Source organism: Cygnus olor, chromosome 17, assembly GCF_009769625.2.
Source record: "Cygnus olor isolate bCygOlo1 chromosome 17, bCygOlo1.pri.v2, whole genome shotgun sequence".
NCBI classification, from domain to species: Eukaryota; Metazoa; Chordata; class Aves; order Anseriformes; family Anatidae; genus Cygnus; species Cygnus olor.
The window spans coordinates 10,824,447-10,846,097 of NC_049185.1; the positions used below are offsets into that span (position 1 = coordinate 10,824,447).

The 21,651-nt window shown below is 37.4% G+C and overlaps 1 long non-coding RNA gene across 1 annotated transcript in view; it reads left to right on the top strand.

Annotated features, from left to right (window-relative positions):
• LOC121079706 overlaps positions 1-21,651 on the top strand; it is a 95,211-nt gene that overhangs the window by 14,311 nt on the left and 59,249 nt on the right. The window contains exon 2 of the long non-coding RNA XR_005825143.1: positions 17,987-18,049. This is a non-coding gene — a long non-coding RNA (uncharacterized LOC121079706). The remainder of the gene's footprint in view (positions 1-17,986; positions 18,050-21,651) is intronic.

The following is a 21,651-nucleotide window of genomic DNA, read 5'->3' on the forward strand; positions in this document are numbered from 1 at the left end:
ATATGTTTGGTCATAGCTTAGCTGTGTATTTTACAATAAAGGCTATTGCAGGCCCTTCAATCGTACAGACTGTCAGACTTCAGGAGAAATCCCTGTTTACCAAAATACAGTAAGTGTTAAGGGCAGGAGCTGGCATCGTGTAAAGCCTGATCTGCGTGGCTTTAAAAATCAGTTATAAAAAACCTGGGAACATGTTACCATGAGGGAAACTCTTGGCAGCACAGATACAACCTGTGCTATTCTGCGATCTGAGAGCATAGGGGACTTGCTGGAGGTGCACATTTGTACTGTCTCTGCTGGCTGTCAAAACAGCCTTAGGGACTTGTTCCTGCCTTCCATTGAGGTACATCACATATGAAAAGGTGGAAAGACGATTAAAGTTTGCAGCTATGGCAGTTATAAGGGACAAAATGTTTAGTTCTGAATTTCTGGCTGTGCTTGATAATATGGAATGTAAAATCCGACTTAGTTTGGAGATTGACTTGAAAATAGATTTTGTTCTAAATGCAGTGGGTTAAGTAAGTTTGGCTACATGGCAAATATTTTGTGATGAGAGTCTGGATTTACATTACTGAAACTAATTTGCTAGCGTAACTTTGTATGGTGTTGGTTGGCAAGAACTATTTTTGTCAATGGCTCAGGTGTACGTGGACAGAACTGCTTGTTCCAAAGAAGGTGAGCTTTGTCAGGGGGGCTGTTCTGGCTGTGAGGATCACTGTACCTCTCAAATACATCCAGTGTCATGTACTTCTAGGAATTCCTCACCTGGAGCAAGGACCATGGGAGGCCGTGGGGGAATTTACACTTATCCAGCTGTCTAGTGGTGTCAGCGCAGTCATTTTTCCCCATAAGGTTTTATGGGGTTTGGCAGATCTCTACTCAAAGTGGAAACTACATGGCATGGGAGCCACAAAATAAATGAGTATACAACAGGAAACAAAGAGATGAGAAAACTGCTTTTAATCTTTTCATGCCAAGGTAAATTACCAACTGACCCAAACACTCGTTTGATCTACTTTAGTGTCTTGTAATGCTGTATGAGCTGGGTGAGCTGGGTGAATGCAAACTCCTCACTAAATATAGCACAGAGACACAAATGCCACTGCTGGCGGAAAGGCAGAGGACTGGAACTTTAACAGAGGAACACTCTTGAATTTGGATTTTAAAGAGGGATAGGATCTGTCAGGAGAACTTGTCTTCCTTCTCTTTAGAAATCCTCAGAATTATTACTTGTCTTCCATCTCTTCATAAATCCTCAGAATTAGGTCTCTTGGATGTATAAATGTTGGAATTTTGTTGTTGGGGAAAAAAATTGCATGCGACAGCTCATTTTATAAGCTATAACTTGCAAAAATCAGCAAATACTGCACATATACAGGAAAAAGGAGAGAAACTGGGAGACTTCAGGTACGGTTACATATGGAGCAAGTGGGGTTGCTCTTGACAACAGCAGGCTGTTTTGTTCTTACTTGGCTCTACCCTTACGGCTTACCTAAGAAGTTCACGCTTCTTGTTTCAAAGCAGTTTCTGATCATGTTACAGATTTCCCACCTTGTCTGTTGTAGCTTCTGTAGCTGGCCTGGATGTCGTTTTTGAAGTATTTCAAGAGTGCCCTACTTTCAGGAAACAGTGTGGGAAATCTTTTCCAAGGAGAAGTTAAATGCTGGGTTGTCTGGGTGCAAGTTGTTTTTTTTTTTTTCCCACCTTGAGGTTTGTAGGCCATTCAGTGGCAGATGTAAAATGACCATACATAGAATATTCAGGAATGTCTGTGACTAAGTATGTTATGTCTTAAAGCCAGAGTACTCATACAACATAAAATGGTTTGAGTTGGAATGGACTTAAAGATCATCTAGTTCCAACCCCCCGCTATAGGCAAGGATGCCTTCCACTAGGCCAGGTTGCTCAAAGTCCCAAATAGAAAATAATCAGTATAAAGTGATGAAAGCAATGATACATGAGACTGGCTCAGAGTTCATTAATGATGTGAGCAAACACCTTTTTTTTCCTTTTTCCCCCCTTTCCTGCTCTAAGGACAAGAACAAAATAATCTTCAGATGCAAGATGTCAATTTTTGTTTCCTTTCCACTGCGTGCTTGCCTACTTCCCATCTGCTCTCTGTCTTTACCCTATACCAAATGCTGTCTTTGTACCAGGTTTGAGCAAACCTGGCAGCCTTACCAGGGACCTTTTTCATGGCAGGAACCAGCAGGAGGTAGATATTTGCTGCTTACAAACAACTTGCAAATTGTTCAATCCCCCAGGAATTCAGTGGCAACATATTACTTTACTGCACCTACTTCTTTCCCTGGCAAGAGGGAATAGGGTGGCAGAGTCTGGATGTACAATGAAGGGACAATGTTTTTGTGTTAATGGGGGTGTTGGACTGCTAGAAGTAGCCAACCACCATAGGGTCTGCCTTCAGACCACACCTTGTTGTAATTAAAGTGCCTGATCTTATGCATCACCGTCAGAACAACATTGAAAAAGGAAATCAGAAATCAGCACAGTTCCCCAAATACCTCTAAATTATGCTGATTTATTCCACCAATCTTTCTCTATAAGGATGAGCTTCCTTGTTCAGAGAGGAACAGGTGATTTGATCCACTTTAGAAGTAGATTGCTTAAAATGTAGATAAATGTTTTGCTTTATGGTTTGTTTTCTTATACTCCAGTGGCTTACTACATGAGATTTCAGATGGCTTCCATGGAACAACACGGCACAAACAATGAAATTTCAATATTAACACTGCCTGCAATAAAAGTGTTTGGTTCTTCTCCTTTTCTGAATGTTTTGTTGACGTTGATGGGATTATGTAATCTGCACACTTCAGTGCTGTCATAATTTGTTCCGTTAATCTGTCATGAATCTCAACTCATGAGTGTATGTGCAGATTCTTGAGCCAGCCCTACAGCATCTGTGAAAGTCAATAAGAGATTTGCCTTGTAAATTTTATTCTTGTTATTCTCAACTTTTTAGCAGTCCCAACCAGATCATACAAATCAAACGTTGCAAGGCTGGAAGAGAGTTCATTGAACAGAGATCAGTTGCACTATCAAGCAATCCCATTTGCTTTGTTATATCCCAAACAATGGTAGTTTTCGCGGTGTTCTTCTTTTAAAGATGTTATCTGCAGCATCAACATCTCAGGTAATTTTTATAAAAAAATATTTTTTTCTACTTCACTCTATACACAAAGTACTTCATCTTTTTTAAACTTTCTTTGTTATTTTTATTAAATTTTTCAATGGAGCTTCGGTTCCATGAAGCCAATTTGTATCAAGAAAGAAAGAAAGAGTTCTGTGTGAGTCCAAAGCTGACTTGCCTTATTCTGTTTCAGGTTTATATGTGACATTTAAAAAGTGAAATACTGTTGGAAATAATAAGTGGATTATTGGTAACAACCATTTTTAAATACGCAAAAATCTCTAAACTTCTCTAGCAACAAAAAACTTCATTCTGAGCATGTGCAAACTTTACATCAGTATAATCTTGGTGGTTTTCTGTTTTGTACATCAGGAATAAGTCTAATGTTGGATAAAGTCCCCAGCATTACATCCTGGGAAGCAATTTCCCCCTCTGTAAAAATGTGAACAAATCAGACTAACACTTCAGTGTTTTTCTGTGTTCACTTTATTGAAATCACTATACCAGACATAGAAATGTCGTAGGAGAAAATCAAGCCTGATAAAACTATGCTTGTGTATATATATAATGCAAGTGTGGCAATAATCAAGTTTAAAGCTAAATATTTTGTTGTTGTTTATTTTTGTCTATTTGGCTATTACACAAATTCTTTTTTTTTTTTTTTTTTTTTTTTTGTGGTTAGTAGTGAATATGTTTTGCCGGAAGGGAAAGTGTTATAGGGTGCCCAACCAGACTGTGGCAATCCACACAAGCAAACTACTTGCCTACAGACATGAAGATGTAATTTTCTGTTGTGAGTTTCCACTAAGGATAGAAAAAATGTTACCTAAGTAGATGCCTGACCACTAAAATTATGCAGACTAAAGCAGTATGGATGAAGGTATATATGCCAAAGGAATTTGGCTGCCTTCTTTCTGAAAAGGAAATTAATGGTGTTAAAGACGCACAGTACTTGTGCTCTAACCTGATATGAGAGGAGCTGGTTGAGAAATACTGTTGATGTTGCAGGTTGGATTTTTTTGTTTGTTTTTGTTTTTAGGTGTGCTTGATGCATGGCCAGGGAGCAGGACAGTGGTGTCCTCCAGGCTAGTTCATGCCACCTGGAACTTCTAATAGCTGCTCTGTCTAAATGATGTCTGACTACTGTAGCAGCCAACTGGGATGTAGAGATGTCTCAGCTATGAATCCTTGCTGTTAGGTCTATCCATCTCCTTTCATAGGACAGAAGGAATACTTGTGTGTTACTCCAGGGCGTTCTTCAGTGAGCTGTTTAAATCAGCTTTTAGCTGCTATTTAAGGCGCATTGCTGACATGGAGAATGAGGGACTTTTATCTGATGGTATGCTTTCTTGCAAAACTGCAACAGCTCAACATGTGGCACTCTGAAATCAAGTCATAAGCTAAGCAGTTAGGCAGACATTTTTGTCTGCTCCCTAGATACAAAGGAGGGTTTTACACAGATGGGAATCAAACCTCTTTCCTACTGCAACTGTCCAGAATGCCAACCGTGCAAGCATTTTCCACATCGTAAACTATTATTGTCCTGGATGCTGGATGCACTGTCACAAATCCCAAAGCTGTAACTCTTTGATACTGTCTGCTCTCCAGCATCTCTCCTACCTTTTTCTCAGGCAAGTCAAGTCATCTACTCTTCATCAGGCAGGTCAAGAGTCATTCTGAAGTTGTCACATGCCACATTCAAGAAGCTGGTATTTTTCTTTTTCTTTCCAGGATAGATTGGGAGAGAGGGAGGGGTCATGGCACATTTTCTTGTTCAGGTAAACTTACAATTACTTCATGTGTCTACCTAAAATAAATAAATCAGTTACTCACATTCTTCTCTCATCTCTGAAAGATTAATGTACCTTTGAGCAAGTGATAATCTTAAGGAGCCTCTTGTGAAGAGAGTGAGGATAAGTAAATCCTGTGCCAACATCACCTTTAGTGACCTCATTTTTTTGGCTCTGAATAACAGAACTTCATTTTTATTGCTAGTATAGCTTCAGGGCCACTTTTCCAGAGCCTCTTACACATTTCCTTCCAGTTCAGCGCATGCCTCTCTTAATTACCATCCTGTGTAGCAATAACACTAAGAATAAAAATAGCTTCTGTAAGCCTTGGCATAATATTGCCATGAAAATAAGGGAGGCTGTCTGATGGCAGATCTTTCATTGGGTTAATGATGCACACTGTAAGCCACGTCTATACTGGTCAGTTTGGTTTCACAGTTAGTGGTTAAGTAAATGACAGTAAAACTTTAATGATCACCTTTTACAAGTGACATCAGGAAAGCTCTTTTAGGGAGTATTTGTGAATTGTACTACATGTGTTGAAGTAGTCTTCCTGTCCATCTCCTTTGGATCTTAGGTGGCCTGTCTAGCCTGTGAGTGCTATACTTTCCCATGGTATGATCCAAAGGCTACATCAGGAGAACAGGCATCTCATGTGGTTTGCCTCTCTTTTTGTCTGCCTGATATTAAAAATCCAAGGGCAAATGAGGTAGTTAGAGGCTGCACAGAGTGCTGGTGCTTGCCTACCCCAACAGCAGACACTTCAAAAAGTCCTCTAACAACTATTGTGCTTGGGAATATAACCAGTCCCTGGAGAAACCAGCTGCTGCTGTAGCACTCTGAGTGTGCTCTTAGGGCTGGAATGTCAGCAAGCAGCTGGTTTATCCTCGGGAATGTTTTCCCCATACTGCTTTCTGTAGCATTGCAGACATGGGGCCCCTTGGTGTGGAGCAGTCTTGGACTGTGGGACTGTGTCACCCTCTGCACCTCCCTACAGATCTTCCTCATATATATATATATATATATATATATATATATATTTAAGAGAAAAGGTTTGTGTGTGTGTATATATATATATATATACATACAACCTTACACTAAGGCAGTCATACCAATACTGACAACTAGATTGAGTATCTTAGAGTAATAGTGAGTGCTTGTGAATGCTTTAACTACTCAGGTAGAATCAGGCCATTTTCTGAAGGTTTTTTGAAAAATAAGTGAAAGCATGATTTGGCCCTGAATTCCCAATATGAATATTAATTCTACAGAATAGTATCTACATTTGAGAGGGAGACAGACATTTCATGTAAGGAAATGGTAAATATTTATGCTGAGGAATTAGTTTAATAGGAATAATCTCAGTCCTGCTTTGTCCTCCTCAAGGTAGCCTACAGCCCCTCTTGCTGCCTACGGCTAAACCGCTCTTTGTGCTCGTCAGCTCAGAATGCTTGTATTTTATCTCCCTGACAGTGACTGAAATATTTAAACTCTGCTTCAAATACTGACATGCTGTTTACACCTGTTTTGTAACTAAAACCAAGATTTTTGACCAAAAAAATATGAAGAGGGATAGGAATCTGAGTGTTTGGTTTCAAACTAAGGAATGTTGTCCAAAGCTTGCCTTGCTGCAATGCAGTTACCACCACATAACAGCGTGATGCTTGATTCAAGAAACATGCTTACCAGTAGCTATTAGAGCATTTTATTAAGACACAATTCAAAAAAAAAATCTGTAGACTCTACCTGATGGAAAAAAAATGGATTCCACTATGGCTATTCTGAGTGCTCAATAGTGTGAGCTTCCTCTACCACCTTCTGCTAATCCATCTAAATACAAGAGAGATGATGTAAGCTTTGCACTCCCTAGCAATGACGCTGGTAAGTGCCAGCTGTCTGCATTCCTGGTCTCTCAAGGGGACTAGAGCAAAGAGGAAGAAGGGCCATAGTCTCATACTGATGACTTGCTATTTGTTATCCAGGCACAAGATGTCTCTGTGGGCTCTCCAGAAATTCTAGATTAAAAAAAATAAATGAATAAAAATCAAGCTATGTGGGAAGCTTGTCAGCTTGTGTTTGTGATTTTGTTTGTTTTCTTTAACAAACGCTTCCTATGTTAAACAGGCTGATACATTATATTTATAATATCCTTGCTGCCCCAGTCCATGGCAAAGGAGAGACATCCATGAAGGGAGAGTAATGAAGGACTTGCACATGTTACAGATTCTGACTTTATGCAGTTTAAGAAGGAGATCACCAGGGTTTAGGTGCATGGGTAGATAATCAAGCAGTTCATCCTCTAACTTCCATATTGAGACAGACATTCAAATTGCATAACGCTTATTGACATCTTAAACATTTAACACGGTGAACATGTAGCTGAGTTAATACAACTAAAGAAAACTCAAGGCTTGAAATTTCCTGGAGTCTGAATGCTTGATTTGACACCATAAATGTTTAATTAAGAGTTAATTCTGTTATTTAATATTCTTTAGAAATGTATTTATTTTAAATAGCAAGTCAGCAGGACTTCTTTTCAATCTTATAACATGTTTGTAGCATTTAGTCATTTCTAAGAGAAGACTTTTAAAGAGTAACTTGTGAACTGCTGTTTCCCCTTTGATCTAAGGTAAATATCTTTGCTTTCAAGCTTTGATGATGACCACCTTGGTCTTTGTCGTTATTAAAAACCTCTTATGTTAACAAAAGCTGTGTTCAGTCCTGCTCAATGGAGCAAGTCACATTTCCACACCAGGCACGAAGAGGCTTGATAAGTTAATGAGTCTTTTATGTCAGCTGACTTCAACTACAAAGTGTCTGGCCTGCCAAAAATGCAACAGTCTTACAGTTATTAATATTAACACCCACATCTTCTTAGTACAAATGGAGGAATCCCTTTTTCAAGTATCAAGGAAACTAAAACTCTAATGAGGCATGATCAAATCTGAGCCTTTGGAATATGATAATCAGTATGCTATCCCTTCTTATCAACCATTTGGATGATTTTATTATAATAGTATGTAGAAGTCCAAGTGATGGAGAAACGTACTAGTTCAGGATCAAGAATGAGTTGTGTATTTGGTACCACCACAATGTATGCATCTTCTGTAGGAATCTACACAGGAATCTCTCATGTAAATCTTTTAAAGTAATACTACTACGTCACGCACAACTTTCACCTCCAAAAGTCAGTATTTCTAGGAGACTCTCCCTTAACTCCTTGACATTTGTTGCATTTGAATGAAAAGTAAATATTACTAGTTGCTCAAAAATCCACTGAAGTGGGAGAAAGTGCATCTTTGTGTGAATCTTGAGACTGATTGCAGCCTCTCTTGCAAGTGAGTTTTAGGAGCATAGCATTAAATCTTTATACAGTAGGCAAACTATAACAATGATTATGTAGACTAATTGTTGGACTGTACTGGAAAAAATAATCTCCTTAAGAACAATACATGTGGTTTCTGAAAGATGAACAATTTTAAATCATTTGTCTTTGGCCATCCTAATCCTTCTTACTTATCCTCACTTTACAGCCAATACATTTCAATTTTTGTAATCACAGTGTTAGTAAATATGCAAATGGTTGTTGGATTCTTACTTACACAGGTTTATTTCAGTAGTAGGTTTGGCAGATAATTCTCTTTGAAATCACTTTTTTGGGTGGTATCTATGGATGTACAATAACATACCGGTACAAATTGCTCCCTCTGGGGCTGAAGAAAGTAAGATATAGGAAAGATGACATCATGACATTAAACATTTTTTCTTTGCTTGGGACTGATCCTAAGTCTGTTGACATTAATAGAGATTTTCTCTCACTGACTTTCTTGGATTGTGTCTCTAGTCTAGCTTTGCAATATGCTGATATCAATCCTACTCTTAACAAGGAGGTACTAAAACTTCCAGGTGTGGCATTATGTGATAAGAGTTGTTGCCAATAAGCAAGAGAACATGAGATGAAGCAACCCTTGAAGTCTAACCACTTATATAAATTGGAAATACATCATTAGGACTGTACAAGGAGCACATATTTTGCTTTCCCACCTCCAAAAAGTTGTCAATTAGGCTTTTGACATGTTTGAGTAGGTAAGCAAAAACAATAGATACATTTGTTAAAGAACTGACCTTGGATGTTCAAGGCATCAGCAGCAAAGGTGACACACAGAGGAACGGGAACATTTCCCTGTCCTACTTAGACAAGCTGAAAATTTGGCAAAAAAAAAAAAAAATCTGAAAAAATAGCTGAACAAGCTGCTTTGAGAAATAGGTTGATAAACTCCCAAATCTGTGGGAACAGCTAGTGTGGTAGAAATCTCAACCAGTGTTTAACCAGGGATTTCTGTCAGTCTCGTGTCGTGTTATAGGTTAAGAATTGAATTAGTTGCTTGTAAATTAAGAGTGTTGTTATTAATTAATACAATTTTGAGAAATAAACATTTCAAACATTCATGTTCTATTTCCTGATTTAATGAGACAGAGAGTTTAAATAAACTTCCTAGAGAAAGAGAAGGATTTGTACAACATTTACCATGTTCTGCTACAGACCTATTCTTGAATTTGTATAATTTCTATGATTTTACACCAGATGTATATTTCTTTTGTGATGGTTTAGAGAGAGTTAGGAATAGAGAATAAATGCAGATATAACAAACTGTAGAAGCTCATCTTCAAGAGAGTAGGTATGTCACAGGCCTACAGATGACTATATCCCCGTTTTGGGATGTTGTAACCCAACACATGCTTAAGTCATTTGGGAAAATTGTGTGAAATGTCTGTGTTCTAAGAAAAATTCTTCTATAGATAAGAAAAACAAGATTTCAGTCATCTGAATTTTTTGTGTGTTTTTAAATCACGTTGGTTACTTAGTAGGTAATTTTTGGATGATACAAAATTTTAACTATCAGATTAAATTTAGATTTTTCATTAAGTATGTTTCCCTTTCCAGTTTATGCACAAGTGAGTTTCAATTTAAATGTGCATTTTCTTAAATTTGTTAGTCAGCAAAGCTACACTTTTCCTAATTTCAAATAAAATCAAAAAAGAATTTCAAAGAATTTTCAAAAAAGAATTTCATAAACATTTTAAAGGCTATTGAATCAAAAGTATCATTGGGACAAAAATAATCTGCAGTGATGCCATCAAAGGCAGAAAATGATTAGGTTTTTATCATGCTGTATTTAAAGTTTGAGTTATTAAAGGATAATTAAAGGGTTGTATTTGGATTTTTTTAAATTAAGCATTGATTAAAACTCTTATTTTTGGGTTCTGATGTGACTATTCATGAATGAATCCTGACTATGTCTGTAACATGTTCATAATATCTGTATGCATTGGAATGCAATGCCTAACTCACTAAATCTAGTTCCCCGATTTCTCTGAAATCTTTTTATTAATATTAATAATAATGCACTGCTCACTAGCCTCTTATAAATGGCAGCTTAACTGAAACTGCTGCAATTCTGTGTGGCTTCAGAGCCTCTTGAAAATCCCACTAGGCTTCTGCAGCACACTTTCTGCCTTTCTGCAAAGTCTTTATTTTGCTTTAGTCGAGTAATACTAACAATTAATTGGTGTGGCACTAATAGACAGGACAAGTGTTTCATCACTCAAAATAAATTAGCATGGAAGTAAATACCAGCTGTAAAGTGTCCTGGCATTCTTGTAAATCTCACACAACTACAGTGATGTCTCCTCCTATGGCTTACCCCTCGCAGTACTTCACATTTTGACAGGATGGAATCAGAAGGGAATTAGCTGGACTCCCAAGGTTTTGTTCAATGATGCAAGATCTGTTCCAGCCCTTAATTACAACAATTATTATAATGCTTATTAGAAATTCAAAATCTTTTGCTAAAGACTTGTCAAGACTGTGCCACTAAAGTATCTATGAAACAGCCAAAGTGGAAAGTTAATTTGAAAAGTAAATTTAATTGATGAAGGCACACACGTTCTTCACTAAATGTCAACACCAGGAAACTCCTAACAATGTACATGCGTACACACTTATGTATAATTAGTCAATGAAGCTACGACTGAGGTCCTTTGACGAGGAAGATAATGCACTGTGATGCATGAAAGGAAATGAAAGCATGTTTTCAATTATGCTGTTAGCAGGTTTTAATATGCACAGTCCATAGATTGATCACCATATGGAATAATTTATTCCTTTAATTATTAAAACTTTATAAATTAGGAACAGGAAAATTATTTCAGTCATACATGATTAATGTTGTATGTGTTTTTGGGGAAAGCATACCATGACATTTTGCTATGCTAAAATCCTGAGGCTTTTCTTATCCTTTTCTCTTAGCATTCTTCAGGATCAGCTGTGCGCTTTGGAAATTCGGTGTTTTACCTTCTGGATCAACATTGTCCAATCTGCAAAGAATAATGACTTTTCAAGTCATTAATGAAGATGACTCTGAACTGCAAAGTGGAAAAGCTAAAAAAAAATTAAAAATTTAAAAATATATAAAAATACTACTACCTCACCCCCCTCTTCACATCTTTTGTTTTAGTCTTTGTTGCCTAAAGGCATTCATGTAGAAGTGCAGTGTCCCCAGCACTTAAAGGACAAATCTAAATACTGAACTTTTGTTGACGTAACATTCATTTTCTCGGAAAGCCTTTGTTACACTTAACTCAAGGCTGACATTTCTTTCATTTTTTTTTCTTAACAACAAATTCAATTTATTCAATAGACAATTAAAATAATTTGTTCTATGAGAAAAAATATCATCTTTTCCCCCCTTTCCCCCATCTCTCAAAACAACACCTGATAAAAACAACAAAACCACAGTGTTTGTATAATGTGCTGATTCTGGAACAGCTGTATGATGCTTTCTTGTGAATTTCAGGTAGCTTCTTGTCAAGTTTAAACAGCTAAATTCCATTCTAACCAATATCAAAAAGTTTTCCTCTATATTAACAGTTGATTTCATATTTCACAGATACAGTCCAATTTAAGATATCCATTCTCCTTATTAGAGCACACTAATTTTTTTCTTTTCCAGAGATTCTCATGTTCCCAGGTTTATTCAGTCTTGAATTAAAAAAAAAAAAAAGTCAAATTTATAAGTATATACACACATGCACACACATATATAAAATGATGAAATACTTGTATTGAACTATTTCACTTCAGGTACTTAATTTAAATGTTAGGGAAATTTTGATTATTTTTAAAGTAGTAAAACAAATACATTACTGTAAAATATATAAATTTCTTTGAGCATAGTTTTATACTTCATGCTGGATACAAAATATTGGACAATTTTTATTTCCCTACCAATGTGGCCCTGAGCCTTTTAGAACAGTCACGTCTCACAGTAGAAGGAAAAGTGGAGCCTGAAGCAGCTAAGTTATCTCATACAAGACGGGTTCAGATGGATTTCTGAATCCACGATAATACGTGAACCATCCTTAACAGAGCTGAGATCGTTAGCAATGAAACGATTTTAAACCCATATATCTTCACATCTTTTAAATGTTTAAGGAAGTTCAGGTGAAGAAAGACACTTCAGCTGAAACCTTAGTTAGTGCAAATACCTCCTGCTTCCTTGTGATTTAATTCAGTAAATATTGCTGCTTATTCTGCAATTGATTTAGCATTGTCATTATTTTTCTGTGTATTTCTGCTTTTCCTAAGTGTTCTGCTTTCACATCTATCAATGGCAAGTGTTCAGTTCACTGAACTGATGCTCAGGAAGGACAGGTGTTAAAGCCTTAGATGTTTTTCTGTGGCTGGCTACAGGTATTAATTCATGGTGAGTTCTTCCACATGATCGTGATTTTATAATACTGCAAGAAGAATTTCAAAAGAGTTTTCAAAAGGTTTGGGTTTTGTCCCTTTGTGTCTGAAGATCAAAGGTAGTCCATGACTTTATAACAGAAAAATTAGCTTATTTCACAGTCATTGTAGTTCCTTCAGTTTACAGAAGTTGCTTCAATAAGAGGATTTTATTTAACATGCAGGTCAGGAATAGAGGAGGACCTCTAAGGCAAAGATGAAACCAGATGATGTGGAAGTGTTCTAGTTTCTCTTAAGTGTTGTATTGAAAACACATTTTAAGTTACAACTTTTTATTCAAAACTTGTGCTTTAGTTCCCAAGGCAACACAAACCAGGAATGATAATTTAGAGATTTTTTTCTAAGTATCCTTTTACATGAAAAGGGCGAGCAGCTGTAGATTTCTGATCTGTGGTTTGGAGACCTTTTAATGAAAGCTGTCGATTATGGAGCCCTTATTGTAACACAGACCCAATCCTTAAGCTTTTCCATTAATACACACTGTACCATCATTTTAAGGCTCTTTATTTGCTAGTCATCATAGGTCCTGCCACACATCACTAATCTCTGCTGCCTGAAAGATGCGGGAATAGCAAGTGTCTATACATCAGAGTAATTTTAAGTTTGCTCTCATAATGAATGGAAATTGAATCAATCTCTTCTGGGACTTACTCCAAGATTAGACATTAAAGAAGGATTTTTACACACACACACCACACTCCTGCAGTAAGCGTACTTCAGTTAACATTCCTAACAGCTACGTTTTCTTCTCAAAAACTCGCTCATTAGCTTGTAAAATATACAGGATTCAGGTGCTTGATAGCAAATAAAGCCTTTAAAAAATTATGTTTAACTACTAGGGATTTTAGGAGCCTGACAGGAAACAGCTATTTCGTATACACCATTTTCGAGCCACTCTGGAGCAAGTTCAGAATTCTAATATGGATTTGAAGAATTTCAGGGTTGTTCCTATGATGAGACAGGAGGAGAACGTGCTGCTTTGGAGGACCAAAGTCCTCTACTGCAAGTCAAAAATGCCGTGAGCTGTGACTGTCTCTACACTGTGGCATAATTATATCCTCATCAAGACAGAGAGCTTTCAAGGTGTTTCTGCAGAAGTGAAGAAAAAGGGAAAGCAAAAGGAAGAGGAGAAGAATTACAAAACTTTTAACCCTCTGTTACTTTAAGCAGCTTCAGAAGATATCCCCCATGCAGTTTAATTGCTGAGTGTTGAGGAAAGGTAAAAACTTAAAAGGACTAAAAAGGAAAGCTTGCACATCTCCTTGGGATGAGGGTGGAATATAAGTGTCAGAATGAAATATGAATAGTGGGAATATGGCATCTGCTAAAGATTAAGACTTAAAGGGAATCCTTTGTAAATCACTATATAAAATAGGTTATAATTACTATTTTATGCTTCTATTATTTTTGTTATTCTGAAAAACACCGTTAAGTCTTTTAGTCCTCATTCGTATCTCAGGTACTATCCTGTCTTGTCATGTAGTTGGAGCATGGAGACATTACTAATTCAGTGACGCAGTCTTTCCATATATACCATGGGTAGACTTCATGGTTGCCTTCAGATCCCTTCGGTTCAGAGGGTTGAGGTGTTATTCTAAATGTGAAAAAGAGATATGTCTGTAAAACTGGGACTTTAGGGGTTGTGGATGTCCTGGGATATTTGTCTCTGGACTTCAAACTGCATTTTTATGTAATACCTGCTTAGTTAACTTGATCCCAAACCAGTTCCCAGTTCATTCAGCAAGGCAGTGGGCTCAAAGGGGGAAAAAAAAGAAAAGAAAAAAAAAAAAAAAAAAAAAAAAAAAAAAAAAAAAAAAAAAAAAGAAAAAAAAAAGAAAAAAGGCATCACAGAACCTATAGGGACTTAAAATACCAAAGTTAAGAAGAGGAGCAATCTGGCACACTCCAAAACATGGAAATCCTCTGATGCTCATTGTTAACTGCCTCACAGATGAGCATAAAGGCTTTTGCTGCAGAGCTCTCAGGTACAGCCTGGCTTCTTTTCCCACAAATATTTCCACTTACTACATGCCTGTATTTTCATATTGGCGAAAAGGTAAATGATCCATTTCCTCAGACTGATACCAGCTGAGCAAATAATTCAGTTTTCTATTAAGACTTGGGATGATGAGGGTGCTCTTAAAATCACACAATTAAAGTTTAATCAGTCCCACGCATAGATTTGCCAATGCAAAAAGACCACCCCACTCGAATTCCAGTACCAGGTGCTGGAGTTGTAATCCTGCTCCTCTCTTCTCCGCAGCAACCCTAATGTAGTCCCCATTTCCTACTAAGATAAATACCTTTCAGGATTTGGATTTGGATAGTACCTAAGTAAACCTTGCAAAACTAATAAATTAAGAAAAAAAATGTTTATGAATACTGCGCTAATTGGTAATGAGGCATGTTCTGTATTTCACGTCTCCCCGCTTGTGCAGTTGTGATACTGTCATCGCTGGAAGATTTAATCCCAGCAGATCCAAAAAACTAATGTGCATTTCTTTGCACCTCATTGCTTGCAAGGCCAGAGCTCCCTTCATCAAGACTTTTACAGCAGATATCATGGATTAATAAAAAGGTGAAAGAGCACTGGTCCATTATTTATCCCTGACTGATATTTATTAGCAAAAACAATTTATGCTGGGATTCCTTTATGGGTCTGTGATTGCAGTAGCTGGGGCAAGTGGTAATTAAAAAGCTGCAATGTGTCCTCTCACTTCAAAATTGGGCTTTAAAATGATGACAAGATAATGAATGGTGAAGTCTAATATCCATATTAATTTCTCTGGGTGTTCACATGTGTGGCTGTGTGTTGTGTAGGTGGCTGGAAAGTTCAGGATATTGACAGCTAAGACACATTGCTGCTGGCAGAGCCCATCTGTCTGATTAGTTTCGGTTACACGATGCGAGTGTTCTTTGCACACCAGCCCAAAGCATTGGGCTTGACGTTCACATAAATCTCAACCAGATTTCCTAATGAGCTGTTGCAACATGTACCTAGAGCTAATTTGATCAAGGAAAATGTTAAAGCAGTACATTATTTAAGGTGCTAGAGCTGTAGGAGTTAGATATTCTCCAAGTTTTACATACAGGTAAACCGAGGCACAAATTCAAATTGTCTCAGGTGAATTATTAACACAGACATCCTTTGAAATAAGGACAGTTGGTTCAAGTTCACTACCGAACTTTCTTTTCCCACTGAAAGCAGGAGCTGAAAAACTGTTTTAAAAGTATTCTGAAGAGCCAGAATACGCTGTATTGCCAGGCCTAAGTCTGCCCACCTTGTGCTGTTCCCCTGAGATTAGAGTGTCTGGGACTCCTGGCAGCCCTTGCTTGGCATCCCTAGGCAGGGCAGTCTAGACTCAGCAGAAGTACAGCCACAGCATCTATGCAGCAAGGGGGAAGCTGGCTTAGCCTATGGGAGGGAGATAGGAATTTTACATTCGCACGTGTTTTCTGAATTTTCTACAAAATTACTTTGGCAGATAGGTAGAAGGCATGCTCTGAGAAAGCTTTCTCCAGGTTCTGTAAGTATGTGATGTATCTCTTAACTTAATAAGGAGACCAGCATCAGCAGAGAGGTTCTTCCCAAAGGAAAGAGTGGTTTACCTCCATGCCTCCCTCCTATCTCTCTTTGGCCTTTTGGAATCAGAGTTAATGAAGGCAAACGGAAGCCAAGCAGGTTTAACCTCTCTGAGGAGCTCATCCTCAGGCAAGATGAGAACAGTTCTTACCTGGAGACAGACTTGTAACACATGGAAAATGGTCTTCTTTTGTGACCACAACCTAAGGGAGGTAGTACAGGTTACTAATAAAATGAGTGTGAAACATTTTTTTGTCACGTGGAAAATTCTCAGATTTCATTATTTTTCTCCTCTCCAACTAGGAGGAAAATCACAAACCCCAATCCTAATCCCTTCATTGAGAGAAAAGCTACATATGTAAAAATTTGGGGAAGGCCTGTGAGAGTCATTTTGTCATATAAATTAGATTTTAAACCTCTAAATAATTTTCAGTTGCTTTTCTGCAATCCTTAATCCTGTGACCTAGAGTTGTGAAATACTTAACTCTTCCTCCTATCCCTTCCATTTAGTAATCTATTAACAACAACAACAACAAAAATTATAATCAAGAAATGTCAATTCTAATGAAAAATGTACTTGCGCAATGACAAGGACTGCTGGTTTATGTTAATTCATCTGATCAGGCCATTAATGTCTCTACCCCTCAATTTGATATAGTTACTATGAGACAACATAATTTCTGTGCTCGGAACACATTAGAATTTAATTAGTACTGGCACAGAACAGTAGCACCTTGACTGAAAGAAATACTAAATTGCTTCATTTCTGACATAGAAAATCAATGCATTCTCTATTCAAACTTGATTTTCATTTCATTATGCTTCTAAATAGATTTGCAGGAGTCTATTTAGGATTATAATATAGCTAGCACATGAAAAATTAAAATACAGACAGGACTGGGTCATTTGCTCAGGTATCAAAGAAAATGTATCATCAAGATTTTGAAGTCTATTCATCCATTAAGTTCATGTACTTCTCACTCTTTTGGTAGAATTGGTGCTTGTAGACTGATACAAAATAGTCTGTCACTATCTCCAGCTGCAAAAAGTTTCCTCTTCCTCTTTTCTGGGTGAAGTAAGAATGAACTGGATTCCCAGCTGCTCAGGTTTCCATTAGGCCTGGTAGAAAGGAGCAGTGCTTACTTCCCTGCCATTTCCACATGTCCTCATCATAGTAGGCTTAAAATTCATGCTCCTCAACCCCTGAGAAAAAGGAAAATATGACAATGCAGTGCCATCTGGTCTTGTCCTAACTTTCTAATGCCCAAAGCTGGTCAATGTGAACTGAAGGTTTTTAAAAGATCACCGTTTGCCATAAGAAACTTCAGGATTCAATGAGACTTCTTTGAGGCTTGAATAGTCTGGTTTCAGAGATGAAGTTTAATAAACCCAATTAATCCTCAGCCCTATCTGGCCTGCTTGGATTTAGCAGGTTGGTTACACCTGCCCAAGTGAACAATCTACTCCCATTATTCTCTCCCTGAAGAATCAAATCTCTTCAGCAGAATGGAATCCTCTCCGCTTGCTACGTGAATCTCAATTATATCAAAATCTTGCCTGAATCTAATATATCAGCAAAGACAACTCTACTTAACAGTTGGCATTGCTTTAAAACTCACCCACTTTTCATTTCTCTTTCCCCCTCCTCTTTCCAGGAACAGCTCTTGCAAGACAGGAAATCCCTCACCGTGCGCACAGTTGTTTGACCGTCTCACACAGTAAGTGCCTCATCTAGAGGCTGGTTATTATTTTGTATTTTCTGAATACTTTTATCAGTGTGTTCTGGCTTCTGATCTATTCTCACCTGGAGTTGAAGGGCATTCTATTGCTATATATTTTAATTGTCTTGCTGGAGTGTAGTTTTTTCCAGTGTTTGGGTATCAAATCGATAGTGACAGCTATGCTTACAGCATTGGAGGAAAATGCATACAAATACTAGAAATTTGAAATTGAAGCATACCCTTCCAATCTCTAATGAGATTATCTTGCTATTTTCCAAAAACATATATCACTTTTTCCTTTAGTTTACTTTTTGAGAAAACATCTTATCAAGAGAGCAAAGGGAATATATATCCAGAAAAACAATCTTTCGATAAATTTGTCCTTTGCGATACTAATGGTTTAGTAAAAATAAATAAATAAATAAATAAATGAATGTTTTCTGAAAGCTCCAAGAGCTTGTTGCAAAATTTTTAGTACTTACAATGTCTTCATATACTGCTTTTTGCTGTCATTCAGCAGACAAGCAGATCCCAAGGAAAAGGTCACATTTGTGGTCCATGTCAAGGAGATTACACTACACACATCATGTCAGCTAATGCTCATTATGCCAATTGCTTCATTAAGAAGCAAGAAGCAACAGTTAAAACTGTCAGACAGCTTTGTGATAACATTTACTTCTTACCTCCATATTAGAAAATATCAATTAAGGGGGAGCTCTTTTGAAACTGTGGTTTCAAACAGTAGTGAGAACGTTTGTAAGTGCTTGGATAGAAAGGGGTGGAATTTGGTATTTTGACATAGTTACAGATCAGTGCAGAAACTTTCTGAGGAAGCAAGTTTGTTAGCAAATTCTCAGTTGTTGCAGATGTTCAGTTTGAAACATTTCAGGTCTGATGTATTCTTGCCATTCAGAGGTAGGTTATTCTAGGAAATTGTATTTACAGGAGGCAGCAGAAACCTCCCGCAGGGACCAAACCACAGTGTTTGTTACTGTGTTGTGAGGGGGATGAGGGGTGCCTATTTTGGTTTTTGTCATGCTTACAAAGAACATCTTTTGGGGGATAGCCTAAGCAGCTGTGAAGATTGGGATTCCAGCATGCAAATACATCCTTAAGTTGTAATGGTGCGTCCTAGCTGGAGAGTGATTCCTTTGAAAAAGGAATTGTATCATCAAAAATGGACATGAGAGTTCAGGCTACCTTAAGGCTCTTCCAATAATCCAAATACTTGTATTCCTTTGAGAATAACCCTGAAAGTGTAACACTTGGTAGAACTGTAATTTGTAAGGAATATACTTCCAGTTAAGGGAACAGCCGTGCTATTAGGTCATGCCTGTGTAAATGATTAATTTACAGTAGCAGACTGTTAACTGATGCTTGTGGAAAGTTTTTCTGACTTTTAATCTAACTGAAAATACACTTCTAAGTGCTTTTTGTTCATCGTTACAGACTTTCCTTTAGGGCCTATGGACCTTTGTAGGACAAGAACAGGATTTGGTTTTAAGTAACAAACTGAAATATGATGAAAGCAAGAAACAGAGACTGAGACCTTAATTAAAACAGAGTTGCATTTCAGAGAGTTATTGAAGGAGGAGGTGCTAGAGGCTAGAGAGTAGTTATAAATGTTTTTCAAAGCCTATTTGTACAGTGAAAGAGCCAGTACAACAGCCCTATTATTCACCTCTACCATGTTGGTATTTGTGAAAAACAAACTTCAAACAGGCTCAGAGCTAGGAGCTCCCTGGCTGAGGATGATGGCACATCAAGGAGTAGGGATGAAGGAACAGATACTAGCAGCTGGAAGCACAGAAACTCCTCTGAAGTTTGCTAACACTTTTTGACCTTGCTAGAATTCATTTCACATCATAATCCTCTTGATTTCAGTGTAAGGTCTGGCAGCTTCTCTGGTCTGGCAGCTTCTCTGCTCAGCCATGACTGTGAGGAGGTTTTCCTTTAGTGTAGCTCCCTGTTACAATTCACTTGCACTTGGTGCCTGTGCCAGACTCCATCGTGACATCCTGTGACATGATGACAAAGCAGTCTGGTTCCTTAGAGATGAAGTAAATGCAAAGTTAAACCAAACCAGTCAGAACAGAAGAAAAGCTCAGACTAATCACGTTTACAAAAAAAAAAAAAAAAGCCTGAAAAATGCAAGTATTTTTTGTACCTTCTGCTCTGAATATATATTCTCAACAAAGGTATTTCCATCCTCCTATAAGGATCAGAGTTAGTTAATAATAATCTAGTTTATAATAATTGATATTATTAACATCTGTAAGTCATTTCAATTTTTATCATTGGAACATAAATCTGCTGGCAGACAGTATATGGGAATCATACCAGTAGCGTTATATGCCCTGTGGACATCTCCCTACCGTGCTCTCATCTTCCAAAGGTATCTGCATCATCATCTTCTAGGAGACAAGATCTAAAATCATCAGACCCTACCATGTGTTGTGGCTACATCAGCTAGTTGCACGGCTCCTGGTACAAGCAGATTAGAAATAACGCTGCAATATCCTTGATATCCAAAAATCAGAACCCTAAGATGTTTGGGACTCTTCTGTTTATTCATCTGAATGTTGTCTTAGCCCAAAGCTCAGGATATCTCCTTAAAAACATCAACATGAAGTGGTGTGCCATGTGATTAGAAAGAGGTGTTGGTTTCCTACTTTGGGGATTTATTTGCTGAGCTAGTGCCAGTTTTCCCTGCGGTTCTCTTGGAAGTATATGAATTATATATGATAAGAAATTGATGAACTGTGCTGGAAGCTTCAAGGCTATCAGATAGTCATTTACAGGAGCAGAGGGAATCATTGTCCATACTTTAGTTCTATTTATCACGTAAATGATGTTTAGAGACAGGTTTTGTACATGCCATCTCATTTCAAAGCTTTTTTTTTTTTTTTTCCCTCATTAGATCACATCATTTTTGGAAGCTACTAAATATTTATTTTTGTCACAGTCCCTTGGAGTCTTTTTTTCTAATCTGCTACCAGTCCTTTATAAGGGATTAATTTACATGTAGGATGTGTGGTGTCTGTTTACATATATCCTTACATATAGATGTATATAAAAGATTAAATTTCCTGTATAAGTAACTCATACTTACATTTAAATTTTTAAATAGCTTGTTTTCAAGGACTTTTTTTTAGTTTCCTCGTTGACTTTGAAAGCTTTGGAATATGTTTTCACGCTTTCTGATTCAGAATACCAGGAATCTGGTTGTTGATCAAGGCAAATCTCTTTAAGTTAATAGATGTCCACCCAAGAAACATATAAATACATACCTCTTTTTTTCACATGGGTGCTCCTGATTGTGACAGAATGTGAATTCATATAAGATTTTTTTTTCCATTTCTTCTCTGTTTACAACTTTTCTTTCTGCTCCAATTTCCAGTAGCATGTGATTGTCATTTCTTTCTTATGTTAAACCTAATTTGAATGATTAAAGTGGATGTTGCCTGTGCATGCTTCTGTTGCTGTATAAAACTGTATTAACATAGCTGCTCAGACTTGGCAAATGCTTGGCTGTGCACCTCCTTACATCCAGGCTGCTCAGTTTTGACTTCTGGTATTCTGCAAGTTCTTCTCTAGGA